At 33.1% G+C, this 22,784-nt stretch overlaps 1 protein-coding gene and 1 long non-coding RNA gene across 10 annotated transcripts in view; one reads left to right on the top strand and one right to left on the bottom strand.

The window, feature by feature from the left end:
- Positions 1–22,784, bottom strand: part of TBCK (TBC1 domain containing kinase) — a 220,534-nt gene that overhangs the window by 46,149 nt on the left and 151,601 nt on the right. Inside the window, exon 25 of one of the 9 annotated variants that reach the window (XR_006710750.1) lies at positions 20,875–20,966. The exons of the other annotated variants lie outside the window; for them this stretch is intronic. The gene's annotated coding sequence lies outside the window, so the exon portion shown is untranslated. The remainder of the gene's footprint in view (positions 1–20,874; positions 20,967–22,784) is intronic. 9 annotated transcript variants of the gene reach the window in all.
- LOC123594439 lies at positions 408–11,174 on the top strand. Its single transcript, XR_006710753.1, has 3 exons — positions 408–619; positions 7,741–7,902; positions 11,034–11,174. It is a non-coding gene; the product is annotated as an uncharacterized LOC123594439 (long non-coding RNA).

Genomic DNA, 22,784 nt, shown 5'->3' with positions numbered 1-22,784 from the left:
GGTAACAGGAATAGGCTCAAATACGCGTAAGTATTTGCTAAAAGAACAGGATGCCATGTCAATCACTGGGGCAAGGATGTATTATTTACAACACTGTGTTGGCATAACTTACTAACTGGATGAAAATAAAGTTAGGTTTTTATCTTATACTATATAGCAAAATGACTAATAGGTGGAATAAATAATTATGTATAAAGTAGAATCACAATAGGATGAGAAAAGTATTGATGATGAGAAATAGTTATAAGCATATAGCAAAGGCTGAGCTCTTAAAGAAGGATGATATATGTAAAAAAAATTAATATGTCTTTAATATACAAAGAGCTATTTTAAATAAATCAATAAGAACAAAAATCTGCTTATTTAAAAAAGGAGCAGAGATATATACATATATTGACAAAAGAAATATAAATAGGTAATAACAAAAAAATTTACCTCACTAATTTCAGAAATACAAAAATGGATTCACAATCAGAAGTGCAAAAAGTAGGTAAGTGTTCTGGATATCTTCTGTTTGCCCCTCCAGATTCGCTACCCACTGGTTTCTACTTTGCTGTCTGCTCTGGTAAGTAACCCATTTGGACTACATCAAGACGGACCCAGCTCCTACGGCTTTTAAGTGAGTACAAACGACAGGACAGTGAGGTCAGGATATTTATTCCTCTGATTCCCTACTTGAGAATTTACCTTGGCCTGGCTATGTTTGTTGACCAAAGGTCACTGTTCCTCTCAAGATTACAACATCTCCTCGAGGTTATTGTAAAAATTAAATTAAGCAACATAAGGTCATGATCTCACGGGTCGTGAGTTCGAGCCCAGTGTCGGGCTCTGTGCTGACAGCTCAGAGCCTGGAGCCTGCTTTGGATTCTGTGTCTCCTTCTCTCTCTGCCCCTCCCCCACTCGTGCTCTCCCTCTCTCTCTCTCTCTCTAAAATAAATAAACGTTAAACAAATAAAAAAAATACCATTCATCCATTAAAATCATGTTTTAGAAAAATTGTTCAAACAGGAAATTTTCAGGATAGATTACCAAGGGAAAAAGGCCCCAAAAATGATAAGTTCACAATGACACCATTTTGGGAGACACTGTAAAAGTGGTTATCTGTGAGTTAGTGAAACTCATGTTACTTTTTCTCTTAATGCTCTTCTGTGATTAAGTTTTATTAAGTATGAGATACTTAAAATTTTTTAATTTAGAAAAATGAGATTTGTTTTAATACAGCATTATTATATAACTTTCTTAAATTCTTTATAACTATGAATATAAGCTGTCTGAAAGCAATTCTTATCAAATATTTATAGCATTGTAAAAAGGCTTATAAATGAGAACTTATGGCTATATTCACCATTATAGGTAATCAGATCTGGCAGTGAAGAACATGTAGAGGTTAAAGAAAAACAATAAAGTCACTATTACTCTTAAAATCAGATAAAATTTTTAAAAAATGATAAAAAAGAGATCAGCAAGTAGGACAGGCTTTCATGCATTCAATTTGGAAAGGAGACATGCAAAAATTAATATAGACAATTAGATAAAAAGTGTTTGTGTTTCACCAGAATATTTCATTGGTTAAGGACTACTCTGGCTTTTGTATGAATAGATATTTGAATAAACTAATGTTTATCTAATTCTTCATCAAATGTATGAAGAATTTTGAGAAAAGGGTCTATTGGCCATGTGGAAGAATTATATAATATGCTTTTCCAAATATGTACCAACATAAATGTAAATTACATTATCACTAAATAATTACAATATATTTCCTAGTTTAACATAAGATAGTGCAAATTATTTAACAGACTGCTGCCTAAAAGGCTGATATTTTTCCTAGTAACAATTTTATTTCCTTTCAGAATAATTTATTTTGATTCTATATTCAGAAACAAGTCCATATGTGATCATACTTATAATGTATATTAGAAGATTAATAATAAAAATAACTCTTATAGAAGGAAGCAGTTTTCATTTATAATGCTGTGTGCATGTGTGTGTGTTTGTGTGTGTGTGTGTGTGTGTGTGTGTGTGAGTGTTTAGGGGGAAGGTGAGAGACAGAGAAAATCTTAATATGAAAAATTAGCCTCTCAGGGCACCTGTGTGGCTCAGTCCGTTAAGCATCTGATTTCAGCTCAGGTCATGATCTCAGAGGTTTTGAGTTCAAGCCTCGCATCAGGCTGTCTGCTGTCAGCACAGAGCTCACTTCAGATCCTCTGTCTCCCTTTCTCTCTGTCCCTACTCTGATCACATTCTCTCTCTTTCTCTCTCTCAAAAACAAATAAACATTAAAAAAAATTAGCTTCTCTAAGGCCATTTGGAAAGTAAGAATTCCAAAAGCTACTTACTGTACCTGGGTAACAAATGAGGCCAGTAGTGCTGCTCTCAGGGGATATGTGATAGAGTTGATAGTTTCTTGAAGCTTTTAAGAGTTTTTGTCAGGGACAGGATGACCTTAGACTGGCTACAGTCCCAGTTCTTTGAGTCAATCTAGAGTCTCTTCACTTTGAAAGCCAAGTAACATTTATTAAATGTATACTTTGTGATTCAAGAACTTAAAATAAGACAGCATAGAAAGTGACATACATTGTATATATTTCCTATAGAGAGATCAATCTGAATGTTGAGCAAAAAAATTCTTTGAAAAGACTATTAAATCTGAACAATTGGAATTGGAATAGTAACTGGAATACTAAAATAATCTTCTAAAAGAAAGGTGGAAATATGAATCAAAGTAGGAAGAGTATACTTATGAGGCAAGGAACATCACAAGTTAACCATGTTATTTAATAATTCATATTTCAACACAATAAAAATATACTTTTTCTTGAGGACAACTTGTAAAAGCAAAAGTCTACTCAAATTTTTTTTTCTTTTTCCCCAAGTGACATATAATGTTTCTAGGAGAGAGACTGGATCGATATAAACATGCTGATGACAACACAGAGCCAAGTACCTCAATAGTTTAAATTTATTATATTTCTTTTTTTATCTCCCATAGCAAGTATAATAGGGCACTGCCCAGCAAAGGTGCTAAGATATTTGATAAATAATTGCATGAATGTGTAACAGGATACGGAGTGATGTTGTCCCTTTGTTGAAACAAAGAGGCTCTAAAATGCTATCAAATAACAGAAGCCAGCAACAAAAGCCACCACTTCCCCTAGGGCTAACTGAAGAGGAACAGAAAGTGACTTTAAGATTTCAAACTATCACCCCAGCAACCCCTTTCCTCCCAGCCTATATAAGGAGATTTAGTTTGGGGAGGACTCAACTTTGTGGAGAGTGCAGTGTTTAAGATCAGATGCACTTCCCTTCCCAACCCACAGGGTAGTGGGGTGGGTGTTTCTGGACATTCAAACCCACCCCCTTACAAAGCAAACGAGGGCAAGTGCTGATGACAATCATTTGTTAAGATTTGGGCAGACCTGTGAGAAGAGGTGGCTGACATTCTGTTTTATAGAAGAAGGTCTGCTTACACAGAAGACTTATTAATCTGGCCTCTCTGAGCAGGCAAGAAGTAGGGAAACATGGCAGTGCTAAGAGGAAGGGTAGTAGACATCTTTCCTGACCTTAATTCTTAAGCTGTATAGTAAGAATGACACTTGCCTTATTTACTTCACAAATATACTGTAAGAATCAATCAGTATAAAAGATATAAAAATATTTGTTGGACTGTAGATCTTTATATAAAATAAGTTGTTATTAAAAATTGGATCCCAAATGAAGCAGCTTAAATTTCATGGGGAAGTAGTCTTGTTATTGTCTAATTTTGAATAAATCATCAATTAACAAATATTTAACTAGCCGGTTCTGGCCATCTTGAGAGAGATAAAGTATCATTTCCACCTCAGAGAGCCTATAGTTTGGCTGGAAAGGCAAGACTGACATAAATGAAGCAGTAAAACTATACAACGACAGGAAACATTTATATAGTGCTTACTATGTGTTAGTCACTGTGATAAACACTTGACATACATGAACTCATTTAAGTCTTGCAACAATCCTATGAGATAGGTTTTATTATTTTGTTCATTTTATATATGAGGAAATTGGGGCACAGATAAGTCAAATAATCAGTAAGTAATACATAATCAGTAAATAACAGACAGAATTCAAATTGGATCAGCCTGGCTCTGGAGTTTGAGCTCTTAAACACATTATTACACTATGTCTCTTATAAGATTCCATGTATGAAATCACAGGTACATAGTATGAGAATTCAGAGAAAGGAAGAAACACAATATGGGCAGGAGTAGTTAGCAAAATATAGGTGGAGTAAGTAGGACTTGAGTTAGGAAAAATCAGGATTTAGATAAGTAGAAGAGAGAAAGAAGAGTGTGAATAAGTGCATAACTGTAAGAGTTCTGAAATGTGAATGAACAAGGAAATGTTCCATAATTACTGAGCACCTACGAGGTACCATGCATTGTGCTTGGGATACATTAATGAACAAAACAAAGATACTTGTTCTTGCAGAACTTATACTCAATAGACGATGAACAGACTAGTCTTACTGAGCTGAGCATCCACTCTGGCAATTAGAGGGAAACTATTGATTAGGTAGGTAAGGGACAGATGATGAGGGCTCTGAAAGATGAAGAAGCTTGAGGATATAATAATGAGGAGATAAGTGCTGTAGGATTTTTGGAGGAATGTGTCACATGTTAACAACAAGATCTTAGGAAGACTAATTTGGCTTTGTATTGAAGGATGAAATAGAGATGGGAAAAATGATAGGAAGAGTCTTGGTAGAAAGTGAATTTTATGATCTAGATTAAATGATGACATTGTAAACTGACAGTTTTGTTTTCTTCACTATTCTTTTTTTTTCCTTCACTCTTTCCCCTTCCACTACTTTTTCTTAGTCTACAAATACATCCAATTTTCTTCCAATCCACAGTGAAAGATACATTAAAACAACAAATAATAAATAATAAAATTACTCTCCAAGGGGTGAATCCTTGTACTATCCCTTTATCTCCTTTTCATCTCTACTTTTTCCTTCCCATTCATTCCTGAATTCGCTGAAACTTGGTTTCTGTAAGGAGACAGAAGAAATGACTCATTTGTCCAGGAGAAAGTGGACAATTGGGAACACTTCCTTGAAAATGTAACATTTGGGTTGAGAATAAAAGGATAAACAGGAGGTGGCCAAGTAAAGAACTGGGGGTTTTCATGCATATTGTGTATAAGGCAATTTTGTCACACACAGTGGAAAGGTGTTTTGATTCTACTTCTCTAAGGTTTTGGTTCTACGTCCTGGAGATATGCTGAATAAAGCCTGTCTCATTTAAAATCCACTTTTTTGGGGCGCCTGGGTGGCGCAGTCGGTTAAGCGTCCGACTTCAGCCAGGTCACGATCTCGCGGTCTGTGAGTTCGAGCCCCGCATCAGGCTCTGGGCTGATGGCTCAGAGCCTGGAGCCTGTTTCCGATTCTGTGTCTCCCTCTCTCACTGCCCCTCCCCCGTTCATGCTCTGTCTCTCTCTGTCCCAAAAATAAATAAACGTTGAAAAAAAAAATTAAAAAAAAAAAATAATAAAATCCACTTTTTTCTTCAATTCAGCCTGGTATGAATGGGGCAGAAATTTCAGTCGGGATGCTACACTCATTTTGAAAGAATTTTCAAATTTAGTTCACAAGTTGAGTTCACAAGTATCTAGCCTGAATTTATCAGGTTTACAGTCCCTACCCCATACTGATAATGGTCTCTTCCAATATGCCATGAGCTCCTTGAAAGCAGGGACCAAGACTTATTTGTTTTTACACTTCCACTGCTTAGCCGAGTGCCTAGAATTCAGTGGCTATTCAGTAAAATTGGGTATATTAATGTAAGGGTAAAGGAAGAAAAGAAGACATATGAAAAGCACTGTAAGAAAATATATGGAAGATAAAGGACAGGGATGAGTAAATGATGGCTCTGAAGTTTTGCACACGGTGGTTAGGGGAAATGATGGTAACAGTGGCAAGCAATAAATAAGGGTAAGAAAAGTTCAGATTTGGATTTGTGAAATTGAGGTTGCGGAGGGTCTATAAGATGAAGGGCTGAGAATGCAGTTAGAGACAGACACTGGTATTTGAGAGACGTCATGGCTAGAGTCATACTTTTGGAGTTATCAGCATAAAAATTACAGTTTAAGTCATAAGAAAAGATAAACAATTTGAAGAAAAAGGAAAAAAAAAAACATGGCAGGAAAAAATCCCTAGTTTTGGTAGGCACATCTATACACTGCTGAGAAATTAAAATTAAATCATACAAACTATTAATAAGGCTTGGAAATATATAAAGTTGAGATTTTTTTAAGGGTAATACCCATCAATTCTCATTATTTGGTATGTCTACAACAAATAGACTGCTTGCTTTCTTAGGATTAGATATTTTAAACTCATGTATGAAAAGGGACAGACTTTTACAAATGCCACAGACAGACATTAACTATCATTCTCCAAGGAATTTAACAAAGAAAAATTACCTTCAAAAACCTTATCAATTGACAAAGATATTTTTATCCATATATTTAAAATCATACAGTTTCTGTAGCATTCTGGTGTTTTCATTTCTCCCTCATGTTTTTAGAGAGAAAAGGGAGAGGTTACTATTTCTAAGATACAGAAATACAGCATCTGAAATGGAGTTTGAAATAAAACTGTCATGCTCTGGAAGCTTCATAATATAGCTCTCATACTAGACAGAACATTTTTCTCCCTCAAATAAAAGAGAGATAATGTATATGAATATGAGACACAAAGAAGAATGGAGATTTTTTTTCAGTGATTAGGGATTTTATGCTCAAATTTTCCAAGATGTGCTCCTGAAAAATTGTGTAGAAGCTAAATTTCTGTAAAGAGAGCAAAATTTTCCCTCTAATATACAATATCATTTTGGAGATATTTCACCTCTCTGGCCCTCAATTTTGTCATGTATAAAATAAAGGGACCAGAGTAGATATCTTATGTTTCTTTTAGCTCCAGAATTCTCTGATATTATTTCTGATAGATTTTCAACTGGCAATATGTCCCAAAACTCTTGCTTACTTCCTGGAACAAAAGTAATACTGTAAGTAATACTTAATGACACCAGAGGAGTTTCTACTTAAAGAGATTCAGGAATGATTCTAGTTGTGAGGGTTGGTAAAGCGTTGTTCATATAGCAAGACATGCTTATGTTAACTTACATCAGTAGGAATTTATGCATTTCATAGAAAATATGGGAAATATTTCATAGTTTACATTGGTTGAAGTGAGGGCGGAAGAGACGGAAGTTACAATAACAGAAGAATTCTGATATCAGTGGTTTATAGGGCAAAAACAAGGTAATGTGGCAATGTGTGAGGGATGGTGGTGCTGGTGCTATTGTTTATAAGTTTCTAAAAGCTTCTGGATATAATTTTCAAAATAAAACCAGAACCTGGTGAATTTCCTAGGCTGAGGTAAACAGGATAAAAGTTAAACATGAGAGTGGCTCCACTCAGCTGAACTAAAGGGGGAACTTGTGACACCTTCTGTCTGGAAGTGATAAAGCTACTATTCTACATAAGATATTAAAGTCAGCTTTCAGTGAAATTCAGGGAGTAGAGCCAGCTGGTGACTAGAAGGTCACAGTATTTTAGGTGAGTCAATAGGTATTTTCATCTCAAACTCTGATTTCAAGGTAGCCTTGAACTGGACTGCTGACTTCATTACCCTTCTTTCTCACTCTTACCCTTTCCTTATACACTGAAGTGATTAACACTGCTATTTTTGCTCAGTGTTCCTTGTGACTTGGGAAATTCACCCATCATTCCTCTCACCAACCAAAGGATGTCAAATAAATGACCCAAACATTCTCTGGCTGGAGCCTTCAGTAAATCCCTGTGGAAGAAAGTCTGGAGATCTGCCTCTCTTATCCGTATTGCCATGCCAAGGACAAGGTAAATGAGCTCTCCAAAGTGCTTGTGGTATTAACTGCTCTTATCATGATTAATATCTGGTGGAATGTTCAGCTAATATCATGCATCAGCCAACCATTTTTACCTTAATGTAATTGAGATGTCCCAAGGGAAGGGAAATTCAAAGTTTCCCCTGTGAAACAGAGGACTTAAAAATCTTATGATGAAGGAAGGATACTCAATTGTCTCTAATCTCAAACTATTTAATACTACAAACCATCCCAGACAATTCTTATGAGAAAATATATATATATATATATATATATATATATATGTACATATATATATATATACACACACACACACACACACACACACACACACACACACACACACATAGGAATATCAATGCCTATAATGTACTTAGCTGTATTTCAAACTTCCTTCACATAAATGAAGAGATTTTGATTTTAATGACATCAGGAAGTTTACATACATGTCACAACCAACCTAAAGCCAGGGATCATGGAGACAGACTTTAGGTTTATAATACATTACTTATGATGGAATATGAATTGATAAGTCTGAATGGATCCTTTCCATAATGTCAAATTGGCTAGAGCCCATTTTTTTTTTTCATGTTTTCTGATTGAAGATAAAAGCATTTCAGGGGTAAACTAATTTTTTTCAATTCATTTAAGATCTGACTAGAGTTCTAGACCCTAGATTCTGAAACATAAATTGGGCATAAACAAGCAGAATTTTTATAAGAAAGTCTAATAAATTATTTGATGTAGAAAATGTCCGTATAAATATAACAAAAGTCTGTTAAATGTAACAGCAATTACAGCTAACTAAAATTACCAGCAATAATGCAATTAATTACTGCAATATTTATTCTAGATATAGTCTATTTTAAAGTTGTTCAATTAAAAAAGTCTTCATAGCCTCCTTTTGGCTTAAGTAACATGATGTTCAGCTAAAAAGTTAAGAAAAGGAAAACATTCAATAAAAGGAGTTATAGGCAATATATCTTGAGGTGAAGTAAATTTTAAAAAACTATAATGACTATCAATGTACAGATCTATTTCAACAATTATATACCCTGTTAATTTTTTTTTCTTTGGCATTTCTTGCCACATTGACATACATGTGAATGTGTTTTAAAGTATTTTTAACAGAAAAATGAATATTCTATTGCAAAGCCAAATGATAAGTTTATCATTAAAACACATGAGGCTACTTTAACTGAAATGATGCTAATGCTACAAATGGTAAGAATACCATATAGAATCAAGATTTAACCAACAAATGACAAGTGGACATACAAATACACAAGTTGACACTAGTCTCTCAGGAAAGGTAATTTAAAATTATTTATTGTTCCTTTCTAGTCAAACAAGATACAAATAATTTCTTGGTATTTTATATTTAACTAAAATTTATTTTTTTTAGCTTTGGCTAGTAAATTTTCAGTAATGTTTCACTGCTCTTCAAATCTAGTCAAATTCTTTTTTTCTTATTTTCTCTCAAAATCTTAGGATTTCCCATTCCATGACTTCTTACAGTAATCATCTAATGGTGAGCTAACTCTCGTTTAAACTAAAGGTTTGGCAGTGTCTGATAGGACTGATACTTTCTATATAAGTAGAAATTAGAACAGACCCTAGACTTAAAGTGGGCTCTAAAAGCTGAAATATAATAAGACAAAGTTCAAGAGTCAATAGTCATTGCCTATCTTTGCTTCCTATGAATATCAGAACATGTTGAAAGACATTTGACAATATATTTAAGAAGTCAGAATGCATACTTTCATGCATGATGAAATTTACTTCTCAAGACAAAACATAGTGAAATATTAGAAAACACTGCCATTAAATCTAGATGTAAGATGAAAATATCCACTATTATCACTGTTACTTAACACTGCTCTGGAGAATTAGATGAAGTAATTAACAGAAAGATATAAGATGTATAAAATTGGGAGGAAGGCAAAATTATCATAATTTGCAGATGATATATAACTGGAAAATCTGACTCCACTGAAAACTATTACGAGAGAACATTAATATGTCAAATAAATGATGATGATAATGAAAATTTATAGGTGCTTACTATGTACAGCAGTGTAGTACATATATTAACTCATTTAATCCTCTCAATAATTCTATATAATATTATCATCTCTATTTTATGGTCAATAAGGACATAGGTCACACAGCTGGTATGGCATAGGTGGGATTCAAAAACATGAGCCTGTATTCTTAATTGCTATGCAAAACTATTTACAAAATCAAATGGTTTGTAAAATCAAATATCACAATTATAATAGATAATCCTATCAAAAAATATGCAAGAAAACTTTAAAATGCCACAGAGGACCTTAAAAAGAAGATAGGAAGATATACCTTGTTTTTGAAAAAAAAAATAAAACTCAGTATCATATGTCAATTTTTCATACTTATTTGTAGATTTAATTCAATCACAATACAGATATGATTTTTTTCAGGAGAGGGAGGAAAAAACCAAGCCAATTCTACTATTCATGTAGAAACAGTGGCGAATGTGTGATATAATTATAATTTTAATAACCTCTTGGTACTGGAAAATAAATAACCAGAATGAGTTGAATATAATTGAAAAAAGGATTCAGAAATAGACATAAATACATGTGAGAATCCATTTTACCATAAGGGGGGGGGGGCTAATTGGAACTATTTAGTTTATTTAAGTAAATAAACATGTTACTAAACTTAAACTTAATTCAAACATCTATTTGATAAACATAAAAGTTTAAAATCTATTAAATCAAGTCTGTCAGGACTCTAGTTATGTACTCTTTGCCAAGTGTTTATTTTATTTAATTTCTGTAGGACTTCTAAACAATAATCTATAATTCAGTTACATGTTTTCTGGAATAATACCGGCTTAACAAGGGTTTTTAGTTGTTCATTTTGGCTTTGGGGGGAATGAAGAAAGAATGAACCTTTAGCAATGATTCTCTAGCAGATGTGAAAATGCTGTAGATAAAAGTGGCCTTCCCTTTTTTCATTATGCACCTTACATTGTTAAACTCTGTGTTAGCTTCTATATAAATCAGGTCATCAAACTGAACTTTTAGTAGTAAATTTACTTGTAACATGGCCTATTTATTTATTTTGCGTATTTTATAGGATATCCTGGAAGAAAAGCTGGAAAAAACAAGGGCATTTATACTCTGGGATTGTGAAAATGATTAGACTCCCTGAATCCTGTATATAACAACTGTGTCTGTTGTTGCTAGCCTTTCAACAGAACTGTGCCAGAATCCATTTCTCTTTAAATGCCATGGAATGTCATTGATACATGAAATGACACCCCTGAACTTTGAGGATGCAGAAGGAAGATCTCAGTGCAAGACCCTAGTTATTCATTAGCAAGTTGGAATTGGGCTATCTGTGCCCATCACTCTTCATGAAGAAAATATATCCTATATAGACTTACTGGTGGAAAAACATTTCTACAGGAGCTGTCTCAAATCACTACTGAATTAAATCGGGCTGCAAAGGAATAAATACTGTAACCAGCATAACCTTCCTAGCAACTGCAATATGGATATGCTAATACTATGTCAAAGCATCATCCTGATGTCTGTACGGAAGTGCCATTGTCTCAGATCAGATCAGCTGCGAGCTTGGGCCAATCCTAAGTAGGATACTCTACTCTATATCATGACAATTGTTATTTTCATCAAAGATGACAATAATTTACATTTATTTTCTTCTTTTGTGTTTCCCATCAATAACTCTACCCCCAACACTTTTCCTACCTACAACTTCTAAACATCTCTTTTTTCCTTCTCAAGACCCTTCTCCTCTTCCCTTGCCCCCAATCTTCCTTATTTCTTAACACAGTACACTCTAGAAATTTCTTAGTGCTCATTCAGTCATTGTATGATTTTTATCTGGCTCTGGAAAATTTTTTCTGTTCTTGTTTTCACCTGCTGTGTTTATAGGGCACTGCTGTGTATAGTAAGCATTCAGAACATGTTTGTGCATACTGAAATCTCCACATTCAGAAAAATGGCATTTATTAATTTGATGACTTAAGATGAGAAAACCCAGGCATTTCTATAACTCAGAGGAAACAAACACCTTTACTATGTAATGATGAATTTTGATTTCCCAGGATAACTTTACCAAAAAAAGGATAGTAGAAAATGTTTAAAAATACAGTGACAAGACATGTAACATGTGAATGTTTCAAGCTTCAGACAGCTGCAGTGAAACGATTAGATTTTTTTAATGAAAAAAATATGAAGGGTCACCGAGAAAAAACTATGATAAACATCGTTGATTTATAGTTTCTTGACTTGGAAATAAAGAATTATGCTTGAGTTATTTTGTTACATTTATTTATTTATTCTGTTTCATTCCACAAAGGATTTGAGAATTTGAGTCAGCTTACCATTCCAAACAATCTAATACATGTTTTTAACTCTTCCTGATATATTATTTCCATCTACCAAAATAGTTTTCTGGTGTGCTGAATTAAATTACACCTAAAACTTGGAACTGATATTCTGTGGGAAAGGAAGTTTACATAAAACGATAATAATCTTGCTACTCTGGACTTAAGCTCGTTTTAAATAACATTTGAGACAGGAAAATGAACAGCATGCTTGTAATGGGGGCAAGGCTGGGGTGTTCCTGATCTTCTTTGCCTTCATCTGAACTGAAGATGTGTTCTCAGCCACCTTTCCTCAATTAGTAAGCTATTTTGAAAAGATGTGGTAAACACTGTTATAAAATGAGGACTGTGAAAACCTCTCTGTAACTGCAAAGCCCTTAACAAAAAAAATCATGAAATGCTTGGAATGCACTAGATGCTCAATAAATGTTTGCTGAATGAGTAAAACATAGTCAAAAGTCTGTTAAAATGAAGAAGAAAAAATGAAAAGTAAAATTATATATATTTTTAAAACTCATTATCTTTGATCCTGACTTTTCTTTTATCCCTTCCAACCTTTCTCTCGTTTCTTTACATTTCTTCTCTTGAAAAACTGTCCCTATTTTTCAGTTTTCAGAGGGATGACATTTTGTCATTTTCAACTCCTGATGCTTTTCATGTTGTAAGACAACCGTGTTTCTGTGTTTATGCTCAGACAGTACTCCTATGTTAATACCCTGTAATTATTACTCCGATCATGATGTATTTTTTGAATTGATTTACTAGGGTTTAATTTTACTGATTTCAAGTGGGAAAATACCACAAAGTGTTAGCAGGGAACATAAGCCTCTGCTAACTTTTTGAGTTCTGGATACATTTCTTACTCTAATTTATTTCCACATGAATGGCCTTTGAAATTCCATTGTTGTAGGTCTGATAAGGAACTGCTTTCAAAAAGCAGAACAAGAAGGTGTGAGGAGCCAGACAGAGAGATTTTTAAGCAGTAAAGACAAAAAAAGTTCCGATACTGAGTAGGCTGATAGCTGAGTAGTGAAAATAGGTTGTGGCTTTGGTTCATGAAAGGTAAGTCAACTTGACAAACGAGGTTAGACGTAAACAACAAGAACACAAGTAGATTGGTATAAAAACACACAAAGAATCAATACAAAAATAACACCATAACCATAATTATGAATGTTTTATCATTTGTTTTTTTCCCATTATGAATGCACATTTATGTTTACCTGCAAAGTCATGAGAACACTGTATGTATGTATCATGTTAAGAATCACCTGAAGACTTTAAAACCTAAATTCCAGGAGCTAACCTTCAGAGATTTGATTTAGCAGATATGGGATGTTTGTGGAGTCTCAAATATGCATTTTTATTAAGCATTATAAGAGACTTTGAAGACCATTCTTCAGATACGTTGTCTTATAGGAAACAGAATAAAACACTGGTTAATTTGAATTAATTTTGTGTTAATTCACTAAAAAATATTATAAGGTACTATTTATTGATATGCCAGGTATGATAGGCATTGGAGATACAGTGGAAAACAAGAGATAAACATATAATATATAAATATGTAATTGTAAATACAATGCATTCTATGAAGGAAAATTAAATAGTATGCCTGATAAATAAGGAGCTGTGACTAAGCAGGAGAGTGCTTTTTTCAACTGAGAGTTAACTGTTATAACCTTATTTGTGGTCATTAATTCAACTAAATACACATATGTTGAGAACATACTATTCCTCAGGCACTGAATTAGGCGCTGGGGGCTCAAAGAGAAAAATGGCTCTTTCATTATGTATTCATATGTACATGATGTACATATGAATGTATTCATAGCGTATTCATAATTTAATGTATTCATAAATTATTAGAGAAGAAAGTATGTTATTATTTTATTTATTAATAAGTTATAATACATCAAGCATTATGCTAAGCAATGAAGACACAAACATGACTAAGACACAGATCTTACTCTTCAGGCTTTGTTCTAATAAAGGAAATGAAGGCAGATATAGATAACTTAAGGTAGAAATATGTATGGGGTATTCCAAAAATTGAAAAAAATCTAAAGTATAGAAAAATATGAGGAAAAGATAATGATGGAGGAATTTGGTAAGGTAGGCAAGGTTCTTATAAGATCATGCAGGGTCTTGTAGATAATGTTAAGAAATCTGAATTTTATCATAATAATGAGAGGAGTCTTCATAAGAATTTTGGTTAAAAAAGATTATGTGGAGGGTGGGCCAGAAACCAATATGGCTGGTATCTTTCTAAAAAGGGAAATGAGAAATTTGGATACACAGACAGACATTCACAGAGGGAAGTTGATGTGAAGACATACAGGGAGATGGCCATGTGACTGGAATGATATTTACAAGCCAAGGAGCACTAAGGAGTATTGGCAAACACCAGAAGCTAGAAGAGACAAAGAAGGATTCTCCCCTTTAGCCATAAGAGACTGAATGGATCTGCCAACATCTTGATTTTGGATGTTTAGCCTCCAGAAGTGTGAAATGATGAATTACTGTTGCTTTAAGCAAAATGATGATGATGATGATGATGATGACGATGATGATAAAGATTAGGCTAGTTGAAGTTTAAAGAAGAGAGAGGAACAAGAATGGATTCAGGAAATTACTGTTAGGAAAGATGGCAAGCTTGATTAAAGTGATGTCATGAGAGAGTGAAGTTAATAGTATTTATGAATAGGGCTTTTTGACTGCATTTGGAATGAAAGGCAGGAGTCAAGTATGAATCTAGATACTGACTTGAACAAGTAGGGGAATGAAAATGGTGGTTACTGATACAGAGAATGCTGGAGGTTTTCAAGGGGAAAAATAAATTAGGTTTTGGACATGTTCAATTAGAGGTTGCTTGTGAAACATCCAAGTGGAGTGTTGAGTAGGCATTGGATATAAGAGTCTTCTAGAGCTAACAAGAGAAGCTGAAGCTGGAGCTAATAACTGGAAGCCATGGTAACTACACACTGCAAGTATAGAGACTGTGTAATATCTTTCTTGTGAGAGAACAGAATGAGGACGACCCAGAACACTGAGGAATAATACCATATTTACACAGAATCCCAAGGAATACCATATTTAATGACATAAAAGGACAGGTGGAGACAGTGAAGGATAATGAGTGGAGGAGACAGAGAAAAAAGGAGATTGGGGTGTAAAAAAAACTCAGGAAAAATATTGTTTGAAAAATGAGAAGAGTCAATTGTCCTGAAGGTTCTTAAGAGATCAAATGAGATCAGGACCGAAAAAAATAACTTGTGATATCTGCCAGGAAGATGGAGAAAGCAGTGCATGGAGAAAGAGTGGAGAAAGTGTATATAAGACAGGTGTCATATAGGGTGTGTGCGTGTGTGTGTATGTGTGTGCGCGCGCGCCCGCATGCGCACATAATGGAATAATTTAGCCATGTAAATAAAAAACTATTGTAGAATGGTAATATTCTCTGTCTTTAGATCTGCATGTAATTGAGACAATAATGTGATAATCTTGCAATCACTTATTCCTTTTTTAAGGATGTAAGGACATTTATCACCAAAAATTTAAGAATTTGCCCAGGAATTTTAATTCATCTCTCAGGTATAAATAATGAATTGAATGATAACTGAATAATCTGGTAATGTCCTAATTATGGTAAGTGGATTAAAATGTAATGACTATTATAAATGATAAACAGAAGATTACATGTGAAGAAAACAATCAGCTGTACTATTAAACACTAAGAAATAACAAATAATAGTAAGCCTTTATCCATTAAGCTTCACTTTCTTTAGTATGATGGGTAATAGATACGCCTTTATGTAATTTTACCCTAAATAGTCCTTGATGAAGTATCTGACTCTGATGTCAGTTATTCACTTCCTTAACTTTAGAAACAAGTTCTCATTAGTTCTATCTAACTTGGAGGAGTTCTCTCTTTGACTAACAGAAATAAAAACCTGACTTAGTTTAGAGAGAGATTAAAAAAAATCTCTGATGATCAGCTCTGCTTAGGAAACACTACTTATATAAAGATTCTCTTTTTAACATACAGACTTCAGAAATCTTGCTGATGTAATTATTGTCCTCTGAACTAAGACATTCCTTGACAAAGACTAAGAATTTCCACTAACACCATTCTTCTCAGTACAAGGGCTCAAAATTAGTTAAAATACAGAACTAATAAAATTAACTGAAGTTCATAGAGTTCAAGGATATGTCTTTCTGGCTTTGCCATTTCTTTTGATCTTCTCTCCTCCTTCAGCAACTTATATAGCCTTATTTTATAAATATGAAGTTATATATTTTCCCATATGATATTTATGACAGAGTACAACATATTTTTGAAAGGGCAAAAGTCAATATAAAATGTAATAAAACGTAATAAAAATTAAATATGACTTGCACATATAATATGATAGTATCATTAACATGGAGGAAGGATTTCTAGTAGTCTTAGACTGTAGAATTCAAGAAAGGTGTATTCAAAGTAAAAGATGGTTGGATGTATGATTAGAATAGCTACATTAAGTTCTTAAAATATAATTTCAGGTCTGTGTATTTAAGAATTCCTTTATTTTATGTGAATAATTACAACTATCCAGCTTCTTTTAACTCCTAAGATTTTAATATTCATAAAGTTACAAGTTGTGTCTTATTGTGAAATCTTGGTCCCTACATACCTAATACACCAGAATATTAGTAGTAGAACTCCACAGTGTTGCAAATTCTCTTGTTAGCAGAATTAATGTGACCAATTCCAGTGAATGGGCTCTTTACCAAAGTTCAGTATGCATTAGAAAGAATAAGTAAAACAAAATTAGGTAAATATGAAATATTATTTTTATTTTCCATACACCTTTTATTAGGGTGGTGTTGAAACTGCTCATGGTGATAAAAAAGGAATTCTTGATTTCCTTTACTTATTTACATAAGTAAGTATATCTTTCAAAGGCTCACTGAAATAAAATGAATTGATAAGGATGATCAATAAATATCTAATATATGTAGGCATTATGAATGTGTTGAGAAAAATATCCACTTTAGCTGTATCCCATAGGTTCTGATATGTACGGTTTTCATATTATTTTCTAGATACTCTAGAACTTTCATGGAATTTTTCCTTATCAGAAGAATAAAAAGTTGTTTAATTTTTTTGTCTTGTTTATTTTTATTTATTTTTATCTTATTTTTTAAAAGTTTATTTATTTTGAGAGAGACACAGACAGCAAGATTGGGGAAGGGCAGAGAGAGAGGGAGACAGAGAATCTCGAACAGACTCTGCACTGTCAGCAAGGAGCCCAACACGGGGCTCAAATTCATGAAACCATGAGATCATGACCTGAGCTGAAACCAAGAGTTGGATGCTTAACCGACTGAGCCACCCAGGCACCCCTGCTCCTTTATTTTTAATTTCCAAGTAGTAAGAAGTTTCTACTTTTATTTCTCTTACTTTCCAATTTGACTGACTAATGATTTGAAGAATGTTGTCTGTATTATTTGCAATTCTTAAAATTTACCGAAATTTACTTGTAGCCTAAAATGTGGTCTTTTTTTTTTTTTTTTTTTTTTTTTTGGTGAAAGCATTATGATCACTTGAACAGGTTTATTTGAGTACAGATGTATAACCATATCTTAAAAATAACATCTGTGGGTGCCTGGGCGGCTAAGTCAGTTGAGTGTCCAACTCTTGATTTGGGCTATGGTCATGATCTCATGGTCATGGGTTGGGGCCCTGAGCATCATTAAGATTAAGATTGCTTAAGATTCTCTATTTCCCTCTCTCCTCACCCCTCCCTCACTCATGCATGTGCACTCTCCCTCTTTCTCTCTCTCAAAAAACAAAAACCAATCTGTCCAACAAGTATTATACAGATACAGCAATAGCAGTGTCTTTTTATCACATGTAGGTAGTAGCAATATGAAAACTTAAGAATTGAAGGACTTGGATCTATTTTGCAAAAGCTGCTAACTGAATCTATGATATTTTGAATCTCAAAGTGACAATGGAAGACAGTAGCAAAAGTACAATGTAGTAGCTTTCACTGTGGTGATCCTATGTACTATCAAAAATAATCCTAATCTGACAAAAAAGCATATACAACCAAACAGAAAACAACAAATTTAATTCTAAAGATAGCCTTTGAAAAAACACTCACATTCAAAATAGTTTCATTGGATTCAAGAGATCTAATGCCTCCAATATAGTTTTTCTCTAGTGTGACTATAAATTTGAGGAACTAAAAATCACACATATAATCCTATTGCTTTCTAAAGCTAATATTAAGATTGAGTCAGCAGCAGTTTGGTTTTTTTGTTTTTAAATAAATTCATCAACAGTTCAATGGTGGTGATAAGGCATGGTGAAATATCTCAGTTGAGGAATTGTAAGAATTTCCCACCTTCCCCAAATCTTATGGTCAAAGCACTAAGATATAATGCTCACTCCCAATTAATGTTTACACATTTATCTTAAATATCTACACTTAAAATGTAGATTGGTGAAAGGACAGGAAGAAAAGATTGGTAAAAGGTATTGACAATTACATAAATTATTTATATATCTTAAACTTCGGTGGTGGGAGACACAACTTTTGTTACACATTGAGAAACACTATACATATATTATTCCTCTACTCGCGGGGAAAATAATGTCAAGATTAACTTTCATAGCTTGTATCAGAAAAAATTTCCCCCAATATACAAAATTATTAATTTAATGCTGAGAATATATTTTTTCCAACCTTAAATGTTCCCTTGAGTGTGTAATTTTTCCATTCCTCTCTCCCCATCCCAATTCCTCTATAGTTTAATTTTCAACATGATAAATGTCAAAATCCACCTATTTTCAACCTATTAGTTCATTTACTTATTATAAGTAGGAATTTCAAACTACATTGTTTAAAAAATCTATTTCATTCTATTCATCAGTTACACACACACATACATATATACGTATCTTTATACAAATCTATATACTTATATATATTGAAAGAGATTTACACATAAATTTATCTAGCTATGTATTTTTTTAAATTAGTAAGCTGTGGTCAGAATTGTGAAGTAGAATTTTAGCTATTTAAAGAAAAGTTGATGGGAAAGACATTGGCACTAGATGAAATAATTCTTTTGGCAATTCTTTAGTGGTTTCCAGATCAAAATAGTATTAAAACTAAGAAGTAAAGGTCAGAATGAAATCTTAAACTGAAATTACTGAGGTAAAAATGCCAGAATGATTCCTTCTTTGGAGAGCCAGCCTCCCTTTCCCTTACTCCTGCCCTTACTGTTTGTAGTGACTTCTAAATGTAAAGTGGTAGTAATAAAGCTAGCTAGCAATGCTGAGCAGAAATAAAATACTAGAACATCTCTTTTGTACATAATATTCAGATATAGAAGGTTGTCATAAAATTCTTGGGTAAGTTTTCAAAGTTTAAACATTTAATCCTTAAGTACTAAAACATGCAATATTAATTGTTACCAGTGTTGAGTGCTTATTATATATTAGAGACTGAACTAGGTACTCTGCACATACCATTCTTAAAACAATTCTGCAAGGTAGGAATTATTATAATTATGCTCACTTTTACAAATAGGAGATTAGAGCAATTATAAAAATTATAAGATTATAAAACCAAAGGAGCAGGGTGAAATTTAAAACCAAGTCCATTTAACAGCAAAGCTCATGCTTTTTCTAGGGGTCTACTTCAGGAAATAAATATGATAGATGCATGTATAAGTTAATGTTAACTAGAGTTTTCTTCTTATAGTTATTTTCAAGTTTCTATCCTACTAGTCAGAGGGCAGTTTGTATTTTGATTTTAAAAGGCCCTGTTGGGATGAGCACTGGGTGTTCTATGTAAGCCAATTTGACAATAAATTCTATTCTTTTTAAAAAAGCCATTTTTTATCTGTTTAGATTCTGACATTGATATATAGTATATAAATCTGAATTGTGATTATCCTAAATTTACTGAATATGTTTTTATAGTGCATGCATACATTATTTTTTTGCATCTACTTTCTATTGTATTAAACATTTAAATCTGAACCAAGAGGGCTTCAAATAAACAATAGGATGGAAAAAGGGGACAAAATTTCAGATAAAATGTAAAAAAAAATTAAAATATTTTGAAAAAAGAATTATATAAATATAAAAATCAGACAAAATAGATACTTTAAAAAAGGATTCTGATAAAATAAGTATGGTATTTTAGATGGGCAATTTTAAGAAACCCATAAACTCATATAAAAATTGACTTAAGAAGAATGAACAATCAAATACTCCCTAATTAAAAGACAACAGGCTCAGATGGTTTTATAGACAAGTTTTATTGCATCTATAAGAAATAAAATCCCTTTCATACAAACTGATTGGACAGTAGAAAGGAGGGAGAAATATAATCTTAATATTAAAAACTAACAAGGACAGACTGAAAATTATAAATTTATCTCACTTAAAATTCAATATTAGCAAATCAAAATAGTCAGTATTTCTTTTTTTTGTAGTGACCTGCTAGAGTCTATCTCAGGAATACAATTATCATAAATTTTAATAATGTTATACATTATTACCTTAAAGGAGGAAAACAGATGATCCTAGTCAATCCTCACCAGTAGAATAAACATCTGATCAAATTCAACACTCATTCATGGTAATTACTCTACTGTGAGAAAAAGAAAGGGAAACTTTTCCATATAGAAAAAGAGGGGAAATTCATCACCCAAATACAGTAGTTATCAAAAACATCAAACTTAATGGTGAAATTAGAAGAATTGTTATTAAATTCAAGTATTAAAAAATCTACCCACTCTTCTAACTTCTAACTTACTTCATACTATAGGTCTTGTTCAATGCAATAAAACAAAAAAAATCAAAGATGTATTAATAAAAGTAGTAACTAGAATGTATGATTACATTAGCTTCATAAGCATCCAAGAGAATCCACAATCTATTAGATTTAAAAAAAGAATCAATTCCAAAATACTTATTTACTCGAAAGAGTTGAAAATTTTGTCCACACAAAAATTGCTCATGGATGTTCATGAAGCTTTGTGTATACTTGCTAAAACTTAGAAGAACTAAGACGTTATTCAGGAGGTGAATAGTTAAAAAACTGATACTCCAGAAAATGAACCATTATTCAGCACTAAAAAAATGAGCTATCAAGACATGAAAAGACACAGAGGAAACTTAAATGCATATTACCGAGTGAAAGAAATCAATCTGAAAAGACTACATACCATATGATTCTAACCCTATGACATTCTGGAGAAGGAAAAACTATGGAAACAGTAAAAAGATGTGTGTTCCTAGTGTTTGAGAGAGAGGGCAGGAGGAATAGGTGGAACACAGTGTATTTTTTAGGGCAGTGGAACTATTCTGTACACCATAATGATGCATACACGCCATCACACTTTTGTTTAAACCCATAGAGTGTACAAGGCGAAGAATGAACCCTAATATAAACTATGGACTTTGAGTGATAATAATTGTCAAGGTAGGTTTATCAGTTGTAACAAATGTACCTCTCTGTGGGGGATGTTGATAATGGGGAGACTATGCATGTGTGGGAGCAGGGAGCACGTGAGAAATCTCTGAACTTACTGCTCAATTTGGCTATAAACCTAAAACTGTCTAAAAAATAAATTCTATTAAAAACATAAATCAAACAAGTTTGCTAACTATAAAATGAATCTAAAATAAATAATAATCTTTCTATTACACTGGTAATAATCAACTACAAAACATAATAGCATAAAAGATATTATGTATAAAACAATATAATGTATTCATTATGATCAACTAACAATCTCTAAATCCATATGTTAAAATTAATTTCTACCTTTCAACCTGCTTCTCCTACAGTCTTCCTTAATCAGTAAATGAAAACACCAAAACACTATTCTTCTAGTCTAGGCCCCAAATTCTGGATTTATCCTTGATTCCTCTATCTATGTCTCATAATCAGCACAATCTCTTGGACTTGTGTTCAAAATATATCTGATTACTTCTCATCCCCTCCACCGCTAGACCTTTGGATACAAATCACCATACTTTCTCCTGGGTCTCCATTTTGCCTTTGTCCTTCTATTGTCTCTTTTCCATACAGTAGCCCAAATAATCCTTTCACACATAAGTCAGATAATGTCACAAATCTGCTCAAAATCTTAGAACAGCTTTGCCTCTCATTTGGTATAAAATCAGTTTTTGGAATCGTACAAGATCTTACCCACTGATATGTCTCCAAGTTTATCACTTTCCACTCCCATTTTCACTCATTACATTCTATACATAGTCTCCTTACTGTTCCCCTACAAAGTATGCTACCTGCACTTGCAAGATGGCACATGTCAGTATGAGAGTGACTCATAATGGATATAGAGTTTTATGTTTGGGGTGATGAAACTATTCTGGAATTATACAGTGGTGACAGTTGCACAACTTTTGTAAATATTCTAAAACCCCCGAATTTTACACTTAA

This window comes from Leopardus geoffroyi, chromosome B1 (assembly GCF_018350155.1).
Source record: "Leopardus geoffroyi isolate Oge1 chromosome B1, O.geoffroyi_Oge1_pat1.0, whole genome shotgun sequence".
Classification (NCBI taxonomy): domain Eukaryota; kingdom Metazoa; phylum Chordata; class Mammalia; order Carnivora; family Felidae; genus Leopardus; species Leopardus geoffroyi.
This window is presented reverse-complemented; position numbering and strand designations above follow the sequence as displayed.